Source organism: Rhinopithecus bieti, unplaced genomic scaffold (assembly GCF_001698545.2).
Source record: "Rhinopithecus bieti isolate Rb0 unplaced genomic scaffold, ASM169854v2 scaffold_13207, whole genome shotgun sequence".
Lineage (NCBI taxonomy): Eukaryota > Metazoa > Chordata > Mammalia > Primates > Cercopithecidae > Rhinopithecus > Rhinopithecus bieti.
Window position 1 is genome coordinate 4754059 of NW_016807866.1, and position 20069 is coordinate 4774127.

General features: G+C 39.0%; 1 long non-coding RNA gene across 2 annotated transcripts in view; it reads right to left on the reverse strand.

Annotated features, from left to right (window-relative positions):
* Positions 1–11466: 11466 nt before the first annotated feature.
* LOC108536894 (uncharacterized) overlaps positions 11467–20069 on the reverse strand; it is a 281687-nt gene continuing 273084 nt past the window's right edge. For both annotated transcript variants that reach the window (XR_001887650.1, XR_001887649.1), the window contains exon 5: positions 11467–11905. This is a non-coding gene — a long non-coding RNA (uncharacterized LOC108536894). The remainder of the gene's footprint in view (positions 11906–20069) is intronic.

The following is a 20069-nucleotide window of genomic DNA, read 5'->3' on the forward strand; positions in this document are numbered from 1 at the left end:
AAAGAACAGGTAACATAGGAAGGCGCTTAGAATACGTTAGGCACTGCACTAAGTGATGTGGCTGAGTTTTAAAAATATGACCATCTTATGAAGTAGGTAGGAGCATGAGCCCCAATTTCGTGGATGAGGAAATTCAGGCTTGCCCATGTCATGTACCTTCAGGCTTCCCATGTTGCAGAAAAGTGGCAGAACCTGAATTTCATTCCAGCTCAAGCTGCAGAGCCCTTGTCTTCTACCTCTGCTCCAGAGCATGGACCTTCCTCCTCCTTTCACTCAAAAGACAGAGTTGTTTTGGCAATGCAGAAAGGACCAATCTGCTTAGGAACTCCCTGCCAACAAAGGTATTGGTGTCTTTGGGACTATTAAAAAGAACTTAAAATGACATATTTCACTTAAATCCATCCATCTACAGAATGTGTAACAATGCAAAAGTAGAAAGTTCAAGTTGTATCTTCAAAACAGCAAATAATGTGTTGCAATATTTCAGAAGCTGAGTGTTCTACTCAGTGTTACCAAAGTGCCAACTAACAGACTGTTATCCATTCCTGATCAAACTGTCACTGATATAGAGTAAAACAATAAAAAGAATAAAACAACATACTGAGTTTTTCACGGAACTAATTATTCAGCTTAAAGATAGTTCTCTATTGTGAGACTATATCCTCTCAAATTTTGGTGTAAAATAGAGTCTCTATTATAAATAATCATGCTATACCTTAGGCTTTTTTCTTTAGTGTACTTGCTTGACAAAAGTAAAACATAAGCAACACTATTTTGGGCCTTTATTTGTTTTATTTTATTTTGAAATTTCTTGGTCTGTGGAATCCTAAAGTCTGGGAACCTCTGGTTTGAATGTCTTTTGACCCAGTAATTCAATTTCCAGGAAATTATCCTCTGGAAATAATATGTGGCATAAAAAACAATCTATAAGCAAAAACATACACTGCACCATTATTTGCAAATAGCAAAATTTCAAAATAAGATTGTGCAATTCTCAAATTATGATATAGTCATGTAATAAAATAACATGTGGCCATTACAAGTCTTTTGTGTAATGTATCCAATGCCATGAAAAATACTCACAATATAATGCTAAGGGGTTAAAAAAAAAAGCAACACAATTCTATAGATACAATATGATTGCAACTTTAAGAAAATTAAATGTATTATCGTAATATATTTTTAAATGTCTGAATGTAGGCACAGTTATGGCTTTTTTTTTTTTTTTTTTTTCAGATGAAGAATGTTTTTTTCAACTTCTTTTCCAATCAGTCTGGGCTTTTTTTATAAGCAGCCATAATTGCATGTGAAATCTGGGGGTTTTTTTGTTTTGTTTTCTGTTTTATTTATTTATTTATTTTTGGTGCTTTTGCCTTCTGTTTTTTCTCCCATTATTCTCATCTTACTGTCTTTTACTTCTGTGTCCTGGGAGAGCTCTAAATGTTGATGCTATTGTCTGTGGCATCCATTCCGCAGCCAAGGTGTGGAATGAAGCCTTTGATTCTATTTGACGTTGGTTTCTTTTTGATCCTTCTCCTTCCACTCATCATTGTCATCTCTTCACAGTTTCTGCAGCTGTTCCAGAGAGATCATATATATTTGCATCCTCATTGTCAAATTATTTTCTTCTTGGTACCTTGGTAAATAATGTTTAGAAGGCTTTCACTGAATGGCATTCCTCAGGACATTCCTTTGCTCTTGACCTAGAGCAATTTTTAGTAGGTTGTGTTTGATCTTGTTTATTCTTAATCGAAGAGAGATCTCAGCAGATCCAGTATTTGCTGACAGGGGAGGTGGCCCCCTGCTCCTCTCCTTTCTCCCTGCCCACATGGGGATGGTCCAACCCCTCTCAGACCCAAAGCCGGAGAGTTGGTGGACTTCAGGATCCCTCCCAGTGTTCTGCAGTGTGCATCCACTGGACTGAAGCAGGGTTTTCCCCAACACCTTCAGGGTTTCTGCCACTGTGAACCAATAGGGACAACAAGCTCCCCAGGCTGTAGGGTCGTGAGGCCTCTTAGTGTCCCTTTTGTTTTTTTTTTGTTGTTGTTGTTGTTGTTTTGAGACAGAGTCCCGCTCTGTCGCCCAGGCTGGAGTGCAGTGGCCGGATCTCGGCTCACTGCAAGCTCCGCCTCCCAGGTTCACGCCATTCTCCTGCCTCAGCCTCCCCAGTAGCTGGGACTACAGGCGCCCGCCACCTCGCCCGGCTAGCTTTTTTGTATTCTTTAGTAGAGATGGGGTTTCACCGTGTTAGCCAGGATGGTCTTGATCTCCTGACCTTGTGATCCGCCCGCCTCGGCCTCCCAAAGTGCTGGGATTACAGGCTTGAGCCACCGCGCCCGGCCTTAGTGTCCCTTTTGAACCTCCACCACCCATCCCCACTGTTATGGTCGAATTATATCCCCAGAAATTCTTACTGAAGTCCGAACTTCCAGGATCTCAGAACGTGACCTTGTTTGGGAATAGAGTGTTGCAGTCGTAATTTTGTTAAGATGAGGTCATTGTGGAGTAGGGTGGGCCCCCGATCAGGTATAACCGGTATCCTTATGAAAAATAGGGGAAATTTGGGCACAGATACCCACACGTGCAGAAAGCCATGTGAAGACACAGGCAGGGATGGGGTGATGCCTTTCCATGCCAAGGAAGTCCAAGGATGGCCTTCAACCACTAAAACCCAGGGGAGAAGCATAGCACAGTTTCTCACGACCTGAAGAAGAAACCAACCCTGCCAGCACCTGGACCTTGGACCTCTGGCCTCAAGAACTGTGAGATAATAAATGTCTGTTCTTTAAGCTGCTCAGTTCGTGGTGCTTTGTTACAGCATCTGTCACAAATGATACACCCTGCCCTGCTAAAGGATAAGACCTCATCTCTCCTGGCTCCATTCAAGTCAACCAGTGCTTGAGTGACATTAGAGCTGCCTCATGGTTCTTCACACACACTGTGTTGTTTCTCTATCAAGGAAGTCTTCTCTGTCTGGAATCTCCCCCTTATTCCCACCCTAATGCCCCATACATACAACCTACAACCCACCCTTACCACCTATCCTTACCCCCTCACTTTTACCAACCTATCTTACCCGCCCACCCTTTCCGCCTACCCTTACCCACCCACACTTGCCAACCTATCTCTTACCCTCCAAGCCCTTTTTTTAAAAAAATTTTTTTATTTTTTATTTTTTTGAGACAAAGTCTAGCTCTGTCGCCCAGGCTGGAGTGCAATGGTGCGATCTCAGCTCACTGCAACCTCTGCCTCCTGTGTTCAAGGGATTCTCCTGCCTCAGCCTCCCAAGTAGCTGGGATCACAGGCGTGCACCGCCACGCCCAGCTAATTTTTGCATTTTTAGTAGAGACATTGGCCAGGATGGTCTCGATCTCCTGACCTCATGATCCGCCCACCCTGGCCTCCCAAATTGCTGAGATTACAGTCATAAGCCACTGCGCCCAGCCCCAAGCCCTTCTTGACTTGGAGACTGAGTTCAGAAGTCCAGATTGATCTACTCCAGAAAGCCTTTTCTGGGTTAGACGGCCTTTCTAGAGTGACTAACTATCTCAGTTCGTCTGGAACTGGGGGAGTTTCTGGGAGGCAGGATTTTCCATTCTAAATAAAACCAAGAAAGTCTTAGGCAAATGAGGACAAATTAGTTGCTCCATCTTTCTCAGTCTTCCTGTAACTCCCTGTACATTTCTTTCTAAAATTGTTCTTCCTAAATGTATAATATGATGATCTGATTTATATTAGGATAATCTGGTTTGATCAGATTCACACTAGACCAGGAGCTCCTTCAGAACAATATTTTTTCCTATCTGTATCTCAACCCTTCCTACATAGTAAGTGCTTAGTTAACATCTTTACTTTTTCTTTTTTGAGAGAGAGTTTCGCTCTTGTTGCCCAAGCTAGAGTGCAATGATTCAATCTCGGCTCACTGCAACCTCTGCCCCCCGGATTCAAGTGATTCTCCTGCCTCAGCCTCCTGAGTAGCTGGGATTACAGGTGCTCACCACCACCCCCAGCCAATTTTTTGTATTTTTAGTAGAGATGGAATTTCACCATGTTGGCCAGGCTGGTCTCGAACTCCTGACCTCAGGTGATCCAAATGAATGAATGGTAAGAGCACTGCCAAATCTCTTCAGGGGTACCTTTGCATAAATGCCTCCATCTACTCCACATTCATTCCTGGACAGCTACATTCTGGGTACTTTGCTCCAATTAATAGCTTTCATGTCTGCTCAACTTAGAAACCAGAGGCCTCAAAGTGACATTACTCTAGAACTGTTGTATGTGATACCTACTGTATTTCACAAACACACCAAAAGTAAACCATAACTGCTCAGCCTGCTAACAAAGTAGTTTTCCAAGAATCAAAATTTGACATTCATCAAGTCTCTTGGAAAAATATATTTCACCTGAAAGTTGTTTGGTTGTTGCTTTTTTAAAAATACAGCCTTCATATCAGAAGCTGCTACAAGTCCCCCTTCTTAACTGATAACATGTGAATAGAAAAGTGATCAACTTAAAGAATACTAAAACAATTCTTTCGAATCATTCCTAAAAAATGATTCAAGAGCATCTTGGAGTAACTCTGTATAAAGTGAATAGTGTCAATCTAGTTCTCAAGGCTTTTTGAAAACAATGAGATATCTGCTCAGAAAAATATTATTCTGATAAATTTTAAAATATATTCTGGATTATATAAATAATATATGTTTAATGTTTTTGCTTGTTTGTTTGAGACAGAGTTTCACTCTGTTGCCCAGGCTGGAATACTTGGCACGATCTTAGCTCACTGCAGCCTCCACCTCCCAGGTTCAAGTGATCCTCCTGCCTCAGCCTCCCAAGTAGCTCGAATCACAGGTGCCCACCACCACACCCAACTAATTTTTGTATTTCTAGTAGAAACAGGGCTTCACTATGTTGGACAGGTTGGTCTCAAGCTCCTGACCTCAAGTGATCCACTGGCCTTGGCCTACCAAAGTGCTGGGACTACAGGCGTGAGCAACCATGCTTGGCCTGTTTAATTTTTCAAAATAAGAAAATATTAATGATTAGAAAGAAAGGAAATAAAAACTAACCCATAATTATACCATTCTTAACACAGTTAAATGAACATCTTTACAATATATAACTATAATTATCCAAAAGGATATTAATATCTATAGTATTTACTGTATAAAACATTTTCATTATTATTAACAATTCTGTAAGGAATATCATTTTAACCAAATATTTGTGTATATCCTTATCCGTTCCCTTAGAATAAATCCTTAAAGGTGGGATTTTCAGGTTAGGTTACATTTTGAAATTCTTTTGCTTTAAATGTTTCACATATTTTTTCTAGTCATATATTTTGAAGTCCATAAAATATTTATTAGCTATGATCATTTTTTATGGACTTGTATGGCTATTTTCATTCTTTTCTAATTTTCACAATTCAGTTAGGAAGATAACATTATTGTAGATCAAGAATCTTTTGATGACAAAATGTTTACTTTTACCTAAAAGAGAATTATGATGAAGTTATTGCATCTTAAGTTAGGTATAAAAATTATCTCTATATTTACATTGCTTAGGAGAAAAGTAATTTGGAAATGTAGGTTGGAGATGAGTGAGTTAAATGTACCAACGGTATTTTAGCTGTCTCACTGAAGAGACATTCCAAAATCTTGCAGCACAAGAAATACTTTGAAAGTCGGCCTTAAACTTAATCCCATAGGAGTGGGGCTTGGCAAACGAGTCAGCAACTTTCTTGTAACCCTAAGAAGTTCACAGATTCCAGTAAGCTTCCATGTGTTTTGCAATCCAGATTCTACTCCATGAATCTTTCTTTTGAGTTCATGAAATTTCCTAATTTTCCTAATACATCCTACAAATGCTCTCACTGCCGTCTGTCTCTCAATCATAGAAGTGCCATATCGATTTATAGTCTCCAAAAGTCAATAAAGCCTCCCCTCCCCAAGTAATGGGGAGAAGGATCTGGAATCACTTTATGAAGTATACTTAATAATAATATGACAACAACATGCCACGTTATCATAGCTCAAACTAAGCTGAGACAGCCTGGTCAGTACTTGGCTATCTTTGAAACAAAATCACATTCTTCAGGAAGTGGTGCCGGTAACTCAATAAGCAGCAGCTGTTCCTGGGTCTTTGAAAAAATGTTTCATCATTTGACCAGTATTCAGTATCCAGCATTATGTCCCATTATAACTGACGGCCAACATGGAAAACCTCTGGGCAAATAAATACATGAAAATAAAAATCGCTCTTAATCTGAGGATCCTATCTCAATTTAAATGTACTCTGTTCACATCAATTTCTCTGTAATGTTAATTTGCACTTATTACCCAGAAATTCCATACACATAAAATGATTGCTTCATTCCTTCCAATCTTTATAATGAGCACTCCATCCCTATGCCATTTAAAAGCTTTCTAAAGACCCTTTTAAAAGGAAAGGTGATATCACCGAATGTAATGTTTATTTACAAGATAGTATGATCCCAGGCTTCCAGATGCTCAGTATAAATAAGAACCCAGAAACATGCACTGCATTTAATAGAAATTTGAGCCCATCAATTTTACATGATCCTACCAAGGGGAGTGTAGAATGCTAATGATGCTAATGAGAACTAGATGTTGACAGAAGATTCATTTATAAATAAAAATATCGAGAAAGATTATTAAATCAGAGGATGGTGTCAATATCCACCCCACAGTAGGCCTATCAAGATGAGCAACCGCAGTTTCAATAACAATAACAAAAACAATTATGATTCTCTGTACTTATGTAGCACTTTTCATCAGTGAACTGAAAAAGTTCTGTATTAAATGATCTTCAGAGCCCTTGACCACCTGGGCTTGAAGTATCCCCTTGGAGGAAGAACCTAAATCAACATCGTGTTCATTATTATGTTTAAATGGCCTTAGCAATCCATGCTCAGCCAGTGACATCTCACACTGTGTGCACCCACACCCAGATGACAAACAGAAGAGGCCTCTGGAAAGGAGAGAGGGTGACAAAATCCAGCTTGTGCTTCCAGTCCGATTCTTTCCTATGCCTTACTTCCCCCAAGGTACCTATGGAGCTGAGATGTTCAGGGTTTATACAGTCCAAATAGAATTACTAAAATGTATACATTACGCTTTAAGGTTAGTAGGGGTCTCTACTCATTTTAAGGAAAACAAAAGCTAACTATTTTTTTTAATCGAGCTTGAGTAGTAGAAATACAAATGGAAGGACAATTCATAAACTACTGTGTATTCTCTTCTATTTTGACAGGTTATGACTGTCACAAACTTTGGTATGATATTAGAAAAAATTAATTTATTGCCACTTGTCATAAAGATGCCAACTCTGCCAGCCTCTGATACAATTTGGATGTAAATATTTAGTGATAGATAAAGAAGCTCACCCAAAGAGCTTCCTGGGTCAGATTTTCACCATTCTCCTTTAACAAAGGCAGAGACGATACTGGGCAGGCTGATAGGACAGCAAGTAATCCTCCAGCAGGAATGGAAATGAAGACAAGTATGAGGCATGGTTGAAGAAAATGAATAAATAAGGAAAAGGGAACACAAAGATATAATAACTGCTTCAGGTGTACAGAGGCCTATGATATGAAAGAAGGAGATGCTTGATCATTACCATCCTAAAGAGGCAGAGCCAAGGCCAGTATGAGGACACCCACTGGTGGATGTTTCAGTTCCCAGTGACGAAGCAAAAGTCATGACTATTCTACAGAGTCGCATCATCAGGAACAAGAAAGGAGACAAGGTATAGGTGTGCTCACTATGTACTCACTAATTCCGCAAATACTTGCTAAGCATGTATTCAGTGTTGGGCACCATGCAAGATACTGTAGATACAATGGTGAGGAAAGACAAATATGGTACGTGTTATCTTGGATGTTGGTCTGGTGAGGATTCTGGGCATCACACCCATCAGTGCACAGCTCCAGCTTCAGCACATCCTGTTGAGGGGCAGTGGGTGGACTGTGGGGCCGTGGGGCTGACCTAGTGTTGAGTTCAGAGAAGCTTCCCTAAGACAGAAACAGTTGAGATGAGATCAAACTAAGAGAAGTAAAACAAGTTAAAAAGCACAGGGGACAAAAAAGATTCCAGAGAGAGTTAGAAATTCCAGCTCAAGAAAACAGAAGAAACGGGAAGGGGTAAAAGAGCCCTTTTAGGTCACATTTGAGAATTTTGTCTTATTTTAGGAAAAAACATAAAGTCATTAAAGATGGTGCTGTGGTTTGACTGTGAACCCCACAAAGAATGCATTGGAAACGTAATCCCCGACGCAGCCGTGTTGGGAGATGGAGCCTGGTGGGAGGTGTTTAGGTCATGAGAACTCCACCCTCATGAATGTATCAAAGCTGAATATTCCAGGGCTCAGGGCTGGGAGTTCAATCTCTTGCTATCTCTAGTCACTGTCTTGCCCATCCACCTCCCTCCATGGGATGATACAGCACCAAAGCCGGGGAGGCATCTTTTTGAGAAGTGAAGGAGTGGTGACCTGGTCACATTGCTACTTTGAAAAAGTCAAGTCAGATATACGATGGAAAGTGGATGGAATTGGCCAAGGTCTATCCAAGGAAGCAGAAGGGGTCTGCCCTAATGTCAGATGCTCCTGGATCTAGAATAACTTTTGTTTCATGCACTTACTAATTTAGTCAGTATTCAACATGTTAAATGATATTTTGAAAGTAGAAGTTAGATTTTATGTCAGCAAAATAACTTGTTAGTGTCTCTGATATTACTGCTGTGGTTGCCAACAATATTTCCTTTAGACTTCAGGAGTATTATTCTGTGTTCTTAGCGATGTCAAAATAATGTAATTGAAATATGTCGTAAGTTATTATATTATCAAAATAATCACAAGACAGCATTTGTTGATACCATTTATTGTCTTATCCAGTTGTATGCCAGATTTCAGAAAACAGCAGAATGAAGTTAACTTGAACAATTCGTTGCTTGAAAAATCTGCAAAACTTAGGATGAACTTAAATTTTCTCACCTCCGTAAGTTACATTATTTCTTGTGATGACACATACTTAATACACAAATGAAGCAAGCCCATGATAGCTTTTACATACAGTGATATTATAAATAAATGTGTTTATAAAGATTTTATGGAACAGTATGGAGAAGTAAAGAAAGAGCTGCTATAACTCGAAGGTATTTTCTGTAAGTGTCCAGAAAGCAATGTCAACAATTTCCGCAGGCTGGTTATTAAATCAATGTGAGTGAATGTTATTATTCCTTTGTAGAAATATGTTATTCTTTCTACAAAGAACATGTATGCAAAGCTATTCCTAATTATTCATTTATTTATTTTTTAACAGTGGTTTATTTTGTGGCTTAACCCAGTCACTTACAACAAACTAAATGAGCTAAGGATGAGTTCTTGTTTTGTATGTGCATATATGTTTATGTGTACGTTAAGCCTTTGTTGTGGGTGGAGGGTGGGGATATGTGGGAGGAAACTAAAAGTAAAGGAACATGATGAATCCCACTTAGAATCAGAAGAAAGGGATGTAAACTTTTAAAGCGGGCTATGGTCAAACAGAATGATACAATGCAGTATTCTCATTTTGCATGCGCTTTGCCATGGTATGAGTCTAGTTTGACATCTAACATTCTGACAAAATAAAAGCAAAACAAAATATTAGCCAACAACAAAAACACATACATGTACTACTGGGATTATCCTGTTAGGGGATAAAGCTTTCAGTTGCGCAATACGGATCAAGTGCTTAAGAATAATAGACACACAAGAGCGTGGGCACGTTTCCCACCTTCCATCCATACTGTGAGAACAGACACAGAAACACACCTGGAGGCCCCTGGGCTGCAAGGGGAACCCATGAAAGGAGGATACTGTCTTCCTTAGAGATCTCCAAATTGTGCGCTCAAATTCTTCAATCCATTCCCTCACACAATCATTCATCATTTATTTAACAAATATCTATCTCCAGCACGCCAGGCCCTGTTTCAATGATCCTGACATATGCTACGGGGTGAATGAATGAAGCAGGTGGCACTGCACCCATTTTACAGGTGTGGAAAGGGACAACAAAGGACCAAGGGGTGACAAAGTGGAAACCAAGGCCAGGGTCCCAGGTATCTTGTTCAATATTTGTTCACTTTGGTTTAGTTCAGAACAGTGATATTTAAACCATGGCTGATTTTGGCTTCTGAGGGGCCAGGATTTCTGCTACAGTGCACAGAACAGCCCTAACAATAAAGAATGATCAGAAGCAAAACGCTGATAGTGCTGCTATTTAGAAACCCTGGTTCAGGGGGACCACTTGGAAACTTCAGTGGATGATCCAGAATTTATTTTTGCCTATCTGGGTAACGGGAAAAGTTTAAAACAAAAAAAGTGAATTTCTTCTAAGCTGTTGACACAGACTTGTGATTCTTTCATAAATGAGTTTCAATCTAAGTTCTGATTTTTGAAAAGAGGTGTTTACTTTGCAAACTTAACTTGGATTAAAAAGAATTCTACAGTGTGACTATCCATTGCCACCATAAGCAGCAGCACTTTTACCTGTCAGTGATGGCGCTTTAGTGTGCAGTCACAGAATGCACAGAACAGAGGACTTCTCACTGCTGTGTTAGGACACTGGATCCATGTGTCGTTTCTCAGGTGAAACTGTAGCCCTCCTGCTGTAAAAGTCACCCGCTCAATGAGGTGCATTTACCCTGTATTAGTAAGAATCTGTAGTTCAAAAAAGCTATATTTGGGGCAAAAATCAACATCTTCAAATTCAAGTAACCTCACGATGTTAAACAAAAATGGGATAAATTTACTGTGTTTACATGGCATCTTTAGTTTCCAAATGTGTTTATTCTAATATCCCTGGGAGATAAACTGGGGCAAGACTCGACATCACTACTTACTGAACTGGGTGCAGGGCAGGGTGCTTAGATGTAAAGACAAAGTGGCTTACCTCTATGGCTTCCTGGCCAGGACAACACTGGCTTTGTTATTTACCTCCCTCTCAAAGTCATAGTCATGCCCTTAGATCATGACTGTAAGCATTTCAGAAGGCTGAATGGTTCTAAACGCTATAGTTATATAATTTTGAAAATCAGTTATAGCTATGTTTTTGCTCTTCAAATCTCCTTCACTTAAGTAAAGGCCCCACTGGGAAATTTTTAGATTGCCTGTTAAAAAAAACCTTGTCCAAGAACAATTGTTCTACCAATAATCATGACATCAAACAAAAGTGTAAACAAGAATATCTTAATTTCTTTCAAAGCATCCAATCTAGTTTTCCCTAAACAACAAAATGGAAAACCTCAGGCTTCAAAAACCTCATGGATTTTTCTCAGCTTTTCCACCAACACACTGGACTCTATTCTCTCTCCTGTCTAATTGGGTCTGATAAACATATTTATGTAGGCAAATAATGAGCCCATTTGAGTTTCTAGCTTTGTCTTCCCACAGGGAGATGCGCAAAGATGTTCAGTCCTTTCCTTCTGAAGGCTGGTCAGTTCTGTGTGATGCACACACATATTTCTAAGCATTTTGCAGCACAGTGACATTGCTTAATGCAACTCACAGGGGTGTGAAGGGCTGAACAAGACCGTTGAGGTGAGTACATGTGATGAAACAACACAGAGAAAAAGTATAGCAGGGACTAACTTATTTACAGTAAAACAGTTCCTATTTCTTTACCTTCAGTCACTCTAATCATGTTGAAGTGAGGTTCAAAGAGAAAGAAATGGAGCCCGCACCACACCATGAGAACCTGGAAGGAAAAGGGTAGCCCTGAGCTCATCCCCTGCAGAGGGGCCAAGGTAGATGACAAGGATAGCTGACCTCCACCAGTAACTGCCAAAAGCTCCAAGAAGCTCATATCTGCCTCCAGGCCCTTCATAACCAGAGGTTGATTTAGACCCTAGGAAGAAGACAATGTGATAGGACTTATATAATTTATATAATTAATAATTATGTAATAATTATTATAATTTATTTAATATATTACATATTATATTTAATATAAGATATATATTAACTATAAATTTATATAATTAATTAGAATAAATTAATATAAAAGGGGTTTTTAATATATTGAATACATATCAATATATCATTTTTGACTTATATATCCTATTGATATGAATTATAAATTGCATTATAAATTATATATTATACTTAATTATATAATTTTATATAATCATATTAACTATTAACATAAAAATTGTGCTTTTAATGTATGGATTACATATCAATATAGCATACTGATATAAAAATTAATCCCTCAATTCAATTCCATTCATTTATCACCCACAAGCATTTACTGAGTACCTGCAAGCCTAGGTTGAGTACCTCCATGCATGTATGGAGCACTCAGTCTCTTCCTGGCACCATTCTTATACTGAGGACACGGAGATGAAAATGCACAGCGCCCCCAACCCCATGGCTCACAGCTCGTTGCACAGACTAAAGCATAAATAAGTCATTACAAAGTGAAGGGAGCCACAACAGAGGTGTAGGCAGAACAAGACACAGCACAAACAAGGGCCTAAAATCTTCACCAAGAAGTGATGGGTGAAGTTCTCAAGTATGACAAAGGGTGTGATATTTGACGAGGGTGGGTACTCTGAGTGAGCAGAGATAACATGGAAAAAGGTATCTGAGTCAACTGCACAACAATTTACGAAGGGCCCTCCAGGAAGTATGCTATGCAAAGTATGGAACAAATGAAGAAAGATGGTGTCTCCAGGGGAATTCCTAGTTCCTATTTTTAAAAGGATGTATGTTTTTAACTCCTTGAGATTAGCAGAATATGAAATGGACACCAATTACCCATACTTTTGATTGATTGCCTTTAATCCTCCATTCCTCTTATATGTGGTTACAAATCCTGCAAAATATTGATGAAATATCCTAAAATGATAAAGCAGCGATGCCAACAGATAGATAGCCTAATGATATGCAGAAACATAGAATTAGTGAACACAGAAATGGAAAAATCTCAATCTCACTATTAATTGAAAGTATGCATTTAAAAAAAAAACAGTAACTTTCTGTTTATTGTGTTACCACATATTTTGCACAGTGATCATGTCTAATCCTGGGAAGCATCTAGTGAATCTATATATTTACATGTGGCAATTGTACTATATGTCTTTAGACCCTTGACGTCAAAGGAAAGGAGAAAAGGAAACCTCTATGCACGGAGATGTTCACATCAGTGCTATTTATGAAATAAATAACAAAAATAGAGAAGCAAATGAAACTTCCAAAATTAATAAGAGTGCAAAATCACTGTACATTTCAGATGAGTCATGGTATTATTCTTATTATTCTTAATATTAACATTTATAATTATTAAAGCTCTTGCCACATGGAAATACTTTCAACATAATGATTATTTACAAGGGTTAGAAAATGGCATGAATACTATGGTTTCAACTGTATAAAATATTTATTTACATAGACAAGAATCAGAAGGAAATATCAAAATAATAATATTACATAAACACTTTTTTGTTATCTTGAATACTCAGACTTCCTGCTAATAATTTTTAAGCAGTTCTAATAAGACTAGAATTTGGATCATTTAATAAACCACATAGTAAGGAAACAGCATACACAGCAGTTCTGCAAAAGTCTTAGACACACACGCAGACCTTCATATTAAGGTGAAAAATGTACAAGCATATGAAATTGAGAAAAAAATTTCTCCCATGGGTGGGAGTGAAGATTCATTCCAAATTTTGCTTTGAGTAGATCTGCAAGTTGTCATTACAGTGCCTTGTCTTATTTATCAGTCTGAGCACAATGGCAGAACACGGTCATCTAAATTATCCATTTACCTTGTATATGGAATTCAGAGCTCTGTGTTAGGGAGCTCCAAATGTCAAGAGGCAGAGTCATGCCGGGGATTGATTCTGCAGATTAGAACATCTCCACCAAGGCATTTGGCCTGTGAGATGTCTAAGTAGATTAATTGAAGTAGAAATGCATTATTTATTATTTAACACTTAGTGAAAGCAGTCAGCAAGCTAGGTTTAATAACGATTTCTTTTAGACACTCACCGATGCATAAGAATTAGGTAAACATGACCCAATCATTACTTGAGAGGTTTATCAGGTTTCAAAATCAGAACTTTTTTTAAAAAAAGAGGCAATTAGCATTGTGATATTCTTCTTGCCTGTTAGAAAAGATAAGTTTTATGATAACTATGGGATCTCTAAGAATTAGGCTTATTTAGACAAGGAATGAGAGAGGACTTTACAATGTTGACAGAGGTCCATTCAGTCAGGGCTATGTTTCTGATCCCTGTAGATAAATCTAGAAGACAGGAACACAGTAACTGACCTCGACACTCCTAATGGTGACTATTAATTATTTCAGAATTGGAGGAAGACTTGCCTTCCTGTTACAGCTGCCTGGATTGCTGGAGTCTAATTCATACCTATCCATGTAGGGGAAAGCTGATCTGCTGCCTGGACAGTATCTTGTCACTCCTGGATGCCTGGCCCCTTGGTGTGTGCTCCCTCTAATTCTTAAGTTGCAGCATATTTCTGGAGTCACTTTACCCAGCACAGACTGATTGAATCTTCTTCTTTTTCAGTGGAGTCAGGCTTTGACTGGAGAATCCCTAACCCGTGGCTTCTTTCTGGCTTTGGAAGATGGGACAGAAGATGTAGATGGTTAACCATCCCCCAAGGATGGAGGATCTCACTACCCTTCACACCCAAAGATGACCTCATCATTAGCTCATATATGAAGTCTAATACTTCCAGTTGCATAATTTGGGGCAAAATACTTAAACTCTCTAGGGTTCACATTTTTCCTTGTAAATGACATCTACGATAGAGGGGTTACTGCTGGGATTAAAGACAGAAAACAGGCCAATGGCATTCTCCAGTGGCTTATAGACAAGCAGTGCCTGATGTATTTTGGGTCCTCCATAGCACTCCTTTTTAAAAAATTATGGTAAGAACACTTAACATGAGATCTGCCCACTGAACAGATGTCTAAGTGTGCAACACAGTACTGTTATCTACAGGTACAGTGTTGTACAGCAGATCTACAGAACTTACTCATCTTACCTAACTGCAACTTTATGCCTGTTGAATAGCAACTCATCACTTTCCCCCCACTCCCAACCCCTGGCAACCACCTTTCTACTCTCGCTTCTGTGAGTATGACTATTTTAGATGCCTCATGCCACATTTGTCTTTCTGTAACTGGCTTATTTCACTAAACACAGTGTCATCCAGGTTCATCCATTCTGCTGCATATTTCATGCTTTCCTTTTTTGTTCAGGCTGAATAATATTCTATTGTATGCATATACCGCATTTTCTTTTACCAATCTTTGTGTGTGTGTGTGTGTGTGTGAGAGAGAGAGAGAGAGAGAGAGAGAGAGAGAGAGAGAGAGAGACAGACAGAGACTCACTCTGTCACCCAGGCTGGAGTGGAATGGTATGATCTTGACTCACTGAAACCTCTGCCTCCTGGCTTCAAGCAATTCTCCTGCCTCAGCCTCCTGAGTAGCTGGAACTACAAGTGTACACCACCACATCCAACTAATTTCTGTATTTTTAGTAGAGATGTGGTTTTACCATGTTGGCCAGGCTAGTCTCGAACTCCTCACCTCAGGTGATTCACCCACCTTGACCTCCTAAAGTTCCGGAATTACAGGCATGAGCCACCACGCCTGGCTTCTTTCCACTCTTTCAGCAATGGACATTTAGGTTATTTCTATAATTTGACTATTGTGAGTACTGATGCAATGAACATGGGAGAGCAAATATCTCGCTGAGGTCTTGATTTCGATGATTTTGGATAAATACCCAGAAGTGGGATTGCTTCCATTGGTAGTTCTATTTTTAATGCTTTTCATTATCCTCCACAGATTTCTCTAACACACGCTTCTAACTTCAAATTTCTTTACTCATAGCACAGATTCCATTACCCACCCACTCTCAATGCTGCCCATTTCTGTCTTTTTCTGAGAATTTCTAAGTATTTTATGAATAAGTATCTCTTTTCTTGGCTAATGGATAGAACTGAAATTGCTTTACAACTACCAGCGGTAACTTTGATGGGAAGGATGACAGCTGATGCTAAAAGATTAACACTGACTTCAGAGTGGTAGCAAAAAGAAGAGGGTTATTTCAGAGACCACAATTTATAAACAACAGATTTCCTAACAGGCTAGAACAATAAGAAAGTAAAATTGTGGATTCCTATTCTTTCAGTGTTGGTTTGTTTTGTTTGGTTTTATTATAATTATATAACAAATACTATACTTTCATTTTATATACAGAAATTTGAATACTAAATTTTATTGTAATAGAATCTTTAATACAATCAACAAAAATAGTACAGTGTAACAAATACACCTATCTCAGAGAACACATTGAGGGCAATGCCAGAAAGAATATTTACTTGTAAGTACAATCGGTGGCTTCAATTATAGCTGAGTTCCATAGACATAAAATGTAAAATGTAACTGTATCATATGTGATGGTTTGCGTCCTGTGAACTTCACTCATTAACACCTTAAAGGCCTTCCCGTGATCTTGTTTAATAACATGTTCTTAAAAGGGTGTTATTCTCTGCAACACACATTTTAAATTCTGGATATTTAGAAAAAAAAAACTCAACATTTTCTTGGCATTTTTTGCAAATGAATTGGAGTTCATTCAGACATTCAACTCAGTAAAACAAAAACACATATATTTCTGCAGAGCCACAGCTGGAGAGCATGGGCTTCGGAGAGCAGACCCCCGGGTCTGGTCCCAGTTCTCCTGCCCCGCCCCAGCTTACTGTGTCACCTTGGCTGTCCCAAGACGTGCGTTCCTCCCTGGAGATGCAGTTCACAGCCAGAGTGATCACTAAGCTTCCTCCCTGCATTAAAATTCTATTATTCTAAGTCTCTCTCACTTCTCTGGAATTTCCTGTGATATGGATGCTTGCAATTATTACACCTCTGACAATTGATGCCAATAAAAAAGCATCTACAACATTGGACAATGAATTTCTTATGTTTTTATTCCATACAAAATCATGTAGTTAGGTTCAGAAATAAAATATTCATCACACATTTTGTGGTAGGCTGGTCTTGCTTCATGGAGTGAAAACGTATGTTGCAAGAGGGAGCAGGTTTGCCTAAGGACCCCTACGAACAAATTCAAGAACCTAAACTCCCAACAATGCCTATCTCTCAATCAAGAGCTTGCTCTCACTACCAACCACTGTAAATATCAAAAGTTGATCAATGTAGAAGACTTTCATTACACATTGTTCCCACAAACTGCTGTGACTCACACGCTTAGGACCCCAAACACAGTGTTCTCACTTGCATCCGCTGGGTACACACTGGGGAAGTGTCTAGGACCTGGTGGCAAGTAAGACTTTTGGAAGTCTTTTTCCTGGAAGAAAACGATGGCAGGACGGTGAACTGACTGGAGGCAGACAGAACAACCACAAAAGGCTCGAGAGTACTTGCAGCGTTACAGGCTGATCATTTTTATTCTGTGTTATTATATTTAAGAAAGCTCTAAATATTTTTCCAAAAGCCTGAATGTGCTTAAAAGGAGATACTTTTGTTATCCAATTGCTTGTTCTCTGCTCAAAGGACAAACAAATGAAAACATTAGAAATTCTCCAATAGCGGGAAACAATGCAAAAGCAGTCAAACCTCCAGGAAAACTTCTGAAAGTTGAAGCAGGTGTGTGAAAAATCAGCTTCATTAAAGCAATCTATGGGGGCTGCTTGTCTAGTAATAGCTACTGTATGTTGTGGCACACACTGGATTCCTAGGGACTCCTGGAAGTTACACTCAAGAGTGCATTTCATACCAGTCACTCCTCCATATCCAATATCTTATTTTACAGTCTTGCGGAGGGGGGAGGGGGAGGGACAAATGAGAAGGAGAGCAAGAGGGAGTACATCAATGAGAAAGAATGATGCTGAGATAGTTACAGTGAGCAACAAAGAATTCATCATAGGGACAGAGGACCAGACCAGGGATCAGCTGCCGTATCTATTGCCTCGTCCTTGTTGTTCTCTTTTAGTAAGACCTGAGTATAGAATAGAGTGACACAGTAGACCAGGATCTTACATGTCCATTCCTCTTCCTTAGGAGAGTCTTCAGATGATCCTCACACAGTGTGGCCTCTCCTTTAGGACAGGGCTAGCTGTTTGACTGGGGCTGCAGTCCCTGGTCATTGTCATGAGATTCTGGGTCTTCACAAACAGGCATAGAGAACCTGCTGAGTGTTTTTCCTTAGGCCTCAGTCTACCGATGAAAAGCTTCCTCAGTTAAAAGCCCATTCATCACCATTTGGGCACCCAAATAGACCCAAGCTATGCCTAACTCCACCCATTCACTGTGTGATTCCATTCCTGGTACAAAGTACATGGTATCAGGAGCAGTTCTTACAGTGGGCCCAATGGTAGGATTGTGTCAAGGCTGGATTATGTCATTGTAGAAGGAATTGAGAGGGTACAAATTACTGATTAGGAAAGACAGAGTCTTCAAAACTTAATAAGCCATGTTTTCAGTAACAAAAGAGGAAAAGGATTGGGTTGGATGTTAGTTTTTTCAAAGTTTAACATAGACTATTTTTTAAAAATGTACTAAGCATCTACAATATAATGTAGAAATGGAGATAATGAAATTACAAGTATCCTTTTTTAAAAAATATTTTTTATTTTATTCAAATATTGTTAAAGACAGGATCTCGCTTTGTCACTGAGGCTGGAGTGCAGTGGTATAATCATAGCTCACTACAACCTCGAACTTCTGGGCTCAAGAGATCCTCCTGCCTTGGCTTCCCAAGTAGCTGGGACTGCAGTGCGTGCCACCATGGCCTGTTAATTTTTTTTATTGTTTTTAGAGATAGGGTCTCACTATGTTTCCCAGGCTGGTCTTGAACTCCTGACCTCAAGCTCTCCTCCCGCCTCACCTCCCAAAGCAATGGATTACAGGTGTAAACCACCACACCTAGTCTATAAGCATTCTTAAAGAACTTGAAAGACAGAAGCTAACCAAAAAACAGACAGAAATGGGGAAATATTCAGCTGAATGCTTAATTATTTTGAATATGCAAAATTTAGCAACATCAACCTCTAACAATTATTATGGAACTGGGAAATTATTTTCCATTTACTTAAGAGATACCTCTATTGATTAAACACATGTTACATGTTAAGACTTCCCTGGGCATTGTACTTGTATAACTTTATTTAATCCCCAAATCCTCTGAGGTAAATCCTATTATCAAAGGTTGCAAGTTTTAGCAAATAAAAATACAAAATGCCCAGTTAAATTTGAATTTCAGATACAATAAATATTTGTAATATAACTATGTCCCATGCAATGTCTGAGACACAGCTACGCAAAACATTATTTGCCATTAATACGAAATACACATTTAACTGGGCATCCTCTGTTTTACCTAGCAATGATATTATTATTATTTCAGTTAAATGATGATTAATCTTCAGGCTACCATCTTGGTCAAACTCTTCTTAGGCATTACTTGGTGTTAGCCAAAGGGTACAATAACTGGATGAGGCCAAGGTTCAAAGAAGCTTTGAGACATTTTTAAGGTGGCTTACAGACTTAAAAAATGTGGCACATATACACCATGGAATACTATGCAGCCATAAAAAAGGATGAGTTCATGTCCTTTGTAGGGATATGGATGAAGCTAGAAACCATCATCCTCAGCAAACTAACACAGGAACAGAAAACCAAACACCACATATTCTCACTCATAAGTGGGAGTTGAACAATGAGAACACATGGACACAGGGAGGGGAACATCACACACCAGGGCCTGTTGGGGCATGGGGTGCACGGGGAGGGATAACATTAGGAGAAATACCTAATGTAGATGATGAGTTGGTGAGTGCAGCAAACGACCATGGCACGTGTATACCTATGTAATAAACCTACACTTTCTGCACATGTATCCCAGAACTTAAAGTTTTTTATATATGTATACACACACACACACACACACATATAAAGTTATATATATATAAAGTTTTATATATATAAAGTTTTATATATATAACTTTGTTATATA